This window comes from Anastrepha obliqua, chromosome 3 (assembly GCF_027943255.1).
Source record: "Anastrepha obliqua isolate idAnaObli1 chromosome 3, idAnaObli1_1.0, whole genome shotgun sequence".
NCBI classification, from domain to species: domain Eukaryota; kingdom Metazoa; phylum Arthropoda; class Insecta; order Diptera; family Tephritidae; genus Anastrepha; species Anastrepha obliqua.
In genome coordinates this window covers 70996032-71002031 of record NC_072894.1, presented here as the reverse complement: position 1 = coordinate 71002031, position 6000 = coordinate 70996032, and positions in this window count along the sequence as shown.

The following is a 6000-nucleotide window of genomic DNA, read 5'->3' as shown; positions in this document are numbered from 1 at the left end:
TTATCTGGTAACTTTGCTATTGGCAAAGCTTCACTCTCTTTTTTACAAACACATATGCGTTGCTCAGAAGTGATTAATATACGTACACGCCTATTGCTTACCCTTCTGATGTAAGTTTGTCGCCCCCCCATCTAGCACTTTGCTAGCACGCTCTGCTGCGAGCGTGCCACTCTGCTGCCCGTCCCTACACTAGGGGAAGGTTTTTAGCAAAAAAAAATTTCTTTTAAATATTTTCTTCATATAAAAAAAACGAAAAAATCAAAATATTGTACCAATTCTTAGATTATAGTAAGTTTCGAATCGACATTCATTTTATGTGTACAAAAATATATTAGAAAAAAATTTTATAGTTTTTCAAAACATTTCATTTTCAACTATTAAAAAAGAAGATATTTCATTTAGGTTGTAACACTTTTTGGTAGACAACGTTTTCGCGTAAATGAATAATGACGATGGTTTGCCTACTCGTGAGCAAGCTACATACAATTGTCCATGAGAAAAAATTATTAATTGTCATAGCGAAGGCAAGGCGAATGGGAACTGCAAACGTTTGAAATCGAATGGTAAATCCGTTGGAATCAGTGGAATTCTGGGTATCAAAACGTCTTCTCCTTTGTACTTCCCTTTCAAAATTGTTGCTTCGATAACGTTACCCATTAGCTTCTTCACAGTCACGAGTCTGGTACCGTTGCAAAGTCGTGGCACATTAATCGAGTAAGTTTAAGAATTCAGTTGCATAATTTACGACATCATCTTGATCAGTAAATAGTGGCCATTGACTTACTTATATGCAACTATGCCACCAGGTATTTGATCCAAAATAGCTACATTTATATCATTTACGTCCTTATTTTTCCCAGCTAAAATTGCTCTTTCGCTGAGCCACACTCTGTATCAATGCCTGCGACCACCTTCCAGTAATGTAGCCGCAATTCCGGAAGAAGCGAGTGCCAATGCAACGTTATTATTTGATCGAATTGTTGCTAATATCAATGAAATCAAAAAGGTCTTTCGTGTTCCCCCCGGAGCATCCAAGAAAAACAATCCACCAGTTCCATGGCTAACATTATTCATGATTGTATCATAAACATGTTGCTGTTGTTGTGTTTAGTTCATTACAATCATAATGGTATTCACGCTCCAGTTCTCAATTGAGAACTTCGGATTGTGTTTTCGTTTCGTGATGAACAATTTCCGTCTTTGACTCGTTGTCCGTTGAATTTTCGTCTGAAACAACAATCACATTGTCCTCATTGATCTGAATTCCCATGTCTTCAAACACGCTCATATCGTTGGAGTTATCTGAATTTTGTGTATTCATGTGTTCATCCTCTTCGGTAAATAAATCCACAACTTTATTTAAATCTGCCATTCCGAAAATGTAATGTTATTTTTTTCAATTCGTATCAATCCGAGAACAATGTATTCTATTGTAATCTTATCGATATGAATACTCAAAGAAAACTGTCAACACAAAAGGCCTATAGATTTATCAGGTCTACTTGAAACTGCAAAAACAAAAAAATTTTTTCTGCCACATCACATGGGGAAAAGTATAAAGTGGTGTGCTCTGGTGTGCGGTATTCGTAAACAAACCGTTTGAACATTTCTTTTGTTCTTACAAAATGTTTATCTCGTTTGACGTAAACCCAAAAACAACTTCTGTCAAATTCTCTGAGAGCCGAATAACTGTTTCTTGTCTGGCAAACCTTGGTAAATCTATTATCCTTGGTCAACACACTTGTTGCTCTTACAAATGAACTGCACACAAAACACAAATCAGTAGTTCGGCGTTCGTGTATGTGTACTGAAGCATTTCTCTTCATAAAGAGCGTACAAACCTCTGTGTTTATGTTTACTCTCCGCCGAAAAAAATTTGCAACTTAGCAACACGACACAAATCGTTTCACAATAACGAAAAATTCGTATATTTATTCAAAAAAAGTTGTACACATAAAATGAATGTTAATTCGAAACTTAGTCTATGAATCGAGCAAGTGGATCCCTATAATATGAAAAAAAGAACGAATAAAATTGGCCTCGTATCGGCCCAAAAAAATGCGTACAAACGAACATCATTTCATTTATATATATATAGATTTGCTTTGTTACGTATTAATTTTATTCTCTTTCAGCAAATCATTGAATTTATCGCCTAGCGAAGTGGGCGAGGGTACGCTAGTAATATAATATAAAGTCTTTTTGCGGCCTATAGGGCATTTTTATTTTGTAGGCAAGGTTGAGTTCTGGCCTCAACGCTGCTCAATATTTGGATTGCTAACTATCCAAATGATTCCGCTGTTTGCTGCTGGTTATTTAAACAACTTAGTGAACATGAATTAAATGAATTATTATTACATTATCGAATCCAGTAAGACGTCCACCCAGGGAATATTACGATGCTGGACCAAGCCTGAAGAGAAAGTTGCAATTTGCTGAAGTTTCGACCAAAAAATTCAAAGAAAAATATAGGGATTTAGCTCTCTGTGGGGCTAATCTTAAAGATTTTATGCGAATATCAAATTTATCAAGTGCACAAATCCACTTCACACGTGAATAAAATTTTTTGAGTTTGTATCAAAAATTTCATACAGGTTGGAACTTAAAAAATGTAAGTAAGAGATGAAAAAGGAAATTGTAAATGCTGATTAAAAATTGTGCAGGAATAACGGCAATAAAGCGAAGGGAGCATTTTTACTTAAGATTTACTGCGATTTCAAGCTTAATTTTTTTTCATATTTACCGCGTATACCCTTTAATGGGGTGTTTGTTGGGCTCTTCCTCCGGTTTTTGGTATGCGCCTTGATATTGTTCCACAAATGGAGGTACTTACAGTTTTATACCGACTCCGAACGGCAGATGGTCGTTTTCGTATGAGGAGCTTTTTCATGACAGAAATACACTCGCAAATGTGCCATTGCCTGCCGAGGGGCGACTACTATTAGATGTTTCATGCCGAGTGTTTCGAAACCGGGCTTTACTGAACTGTAGTCATGCACCATTCCATTTGGCAGGGGTTGCTAACTTCCAATGAATGCTCATAAATTCCAAGAATATAGTTTGGAAACAATATCATCGTGTATGTCCATGGTCTCCAATGTCAGCAACTGTACATAAAATACAGTTAGTGCTGCCAAAAGGTTCACTTGGGGAAAACGCTTCAGATGCACGCAAAAAATTCTACAAAAGTGACCACCGTCCGATGTTATGTGTATCTAGTTTCTTTCTCAAATGATTAGTTGAAACAAAAAGAAACTATTCAGCAAATGTAATTGAACTGATTGATAGAATCTTAATTTTTTTAAATGATTGTAACAACACAAAAAGATATATTGTATTTCTCCAGATGGCGAATTCGTCGTAGAGATTGATATTTAAGAATTTATTATTTATTTATTTTATATGTTAATAGTATGTGACTAAGTATTTAAATTTTTTTAATATGGGTTTCATCGAATTTTTCGTATTAATCGTAATTTCAAATTCGAGCGGTAAGAGTTAGCACGGTCGGAAGAGCCATGTAAAATTTGCTTTTTGAATCGGCTATAAAAAAAACTGATCAATATTTTTTCAAACTTTTTTTTATTTTGAAGATTGAACATTGTCATTTATGAATAAAAATAATATCGTTCAAATGACTGCCACGACTGGCTTTACAGTAGGCCATTCGATCAACCCAATTTTTAAGTACATTCTCGATTGTGTGGGCTCCAATTTCGTGAATGGCAACTTCGATTTCGTGTTTTAAAGCATCAATCATCTCTGGATGGTTCGCATAGCATTTGTCCTTAACGGCTCCCCACAAAAAATAGTCCAACGGGCTTAAATCACAGCTCCGAGGCGGCCATTTGATATCGGAGTTTCGGCTGATTATTCGGTTTTCAAAAACGGTAGCCAAAAGTTCGAGTGTAACTTTGGCAGTGTGACAAGTTGCATCGTCCTGTTGAAACCAAATGTCGTCCATGTCATCCTCTTCAATTTTTGGAAACAACTCGTTGAGCATGTCACGGTAACGCTCGCCATTTACTGTAACCGCGGAAGAAGAAGAAGACTCCCCACTTTGGAAATAGGTTTTCAGTATTTCCCAATTTTGTTCAAGCGTATAGCGTCCCATTTCGTAAATGTCAAACCTTTAAAAAAAATAGGAGGTTCAAAAAGCAAACGCTATATGGCCCACCCTGTAAATGCTATTACAATCAACTATACCAAATTTCAAGTATCTGACTTTATTTTTCGAATTTATGCTAAAAATTTCCCTTAGCTAACAATAGTTCAATGTGCAAGGTTGAAGTTGTGCAGAATCGAGATTTAAAAAACGTAATTGATGACGTTAGAGAGTTATTACATTTTATATTTATTTGAGATATTTCGTACTGAATGCAATTTTCATGGCTGTATTTGTATTATATGGTATTTAGGTTGCACATTTCTTAGTAGTACGAGTATTATATGTAATATGCTTTTGCAAGATACCGTTAAATTCTCAATACACTCATGCACGTATATGACTTATATCTATACAATTGTGTTAATTTCGAACACGACATTTTTTTCATTTCTGTATTTTATATTTAACAAATGTTAGGTATGCATGTAGTTAGTTAATGTAGGTAATGTAGTTAGTTTTTAGTAATGTAAATAGGAAGTATATATACTTCTATATATATATATATGTATGTATATATATGTGTATTTTTGAATAACTATTTTAATACTTTTCAATACGATTGTGTACAGCGAACCCCAATATGCACTTATTCGAATCCAAGTCTAATAGTCCGGGAGCCAGGGGTCATTTTGACCTCATCATTTCATGCCGACTGATTTTAATACTGAAGGCAGACGCCATCCAATGGATGACGAAACGAACCGTCAGCTGGTCCAGTAGCGGTGGGTACGTGCGTGGGATGCTGCGAAACGTGTCGAAAAAAGTTCGCCTATTCAGCTGACGTATTTTCCCACCTCTACGGTGCAGCTCACTATTTTTTTTTATTCTACTAAATGTCAACAATACACAAAAAATTTTCAACCGGTTTTAAATGAGTTGGTAGAAATATTTTTTCGACACGTTTCGTACCCTCCCACAATCACACCCACCGCGGGTGCGCCAGCTGACGTTCACTTTCGTTATTCATGAAAGCTAAATCACAAGTATAGTCAAGAATTTAATGGCATATAAACGCAGTCCAAAATCGACCCCTGGCTCCCGGATTATAAAGACTATTTATGTAAGTATGATATATGCAGAGGCGGTTAAAATAATAGGCGCGCTAGTTTAAAGTCGCTCAAGCTTCCCATTGATTTTTGAAATTTTTTATTTATTTTCTTACATATAAAAAAATACACCGTCAACAAAAAAATTATCAAAAATCAACACGAATTTTGAGGAATTTTGAGCTTCGCTCTAAGGATTATTTACAAGAATGATAGAAAGAAGATTGCGCCCATCAAGAGTGCGTGACGTCGAGTTTGCCGAGTTGTGCAGTGTTGCCAAACATTTGCTCTTCACAATAAATTTAATGCTTTTTTATACCCAAAATGCAAACACTTTTAAGTTTCGTTTTCTTTCTTTTTTTAAATTTAAAGCTACCGAAATTTTAAGTTAAAAAACAAACAATATTATTAAACAAAAAACGGTTAAAAAAGGTCACTCTGAGAAGATTTTAGTGCTAATGAAAATTTTTTACTCTTATAAAATTTGATAAGTTGAAAGTGCAAATTTAATTTTTGGCTCCATTTAAGGTTATGCAAGAATATTAAATCTTCTTCTCTCAACTCTTCTTAAAATTGAAAACCTTCTTACACGTTTTAAAAAGCGTTTGAACTTAATGAATGCGAATTAAAATCATATATCATTATTGAATGCGAATTAAAATCATAGAGGTGAAATCGTTTCTTCCGGTCATCAATCCTTAGTGAGACATAGGGCATTAAGAGTTGTATTCGTTGTAAAAATAAGCAACAAAATACCAGGAAATACTAAAGAAACCATACTGACAT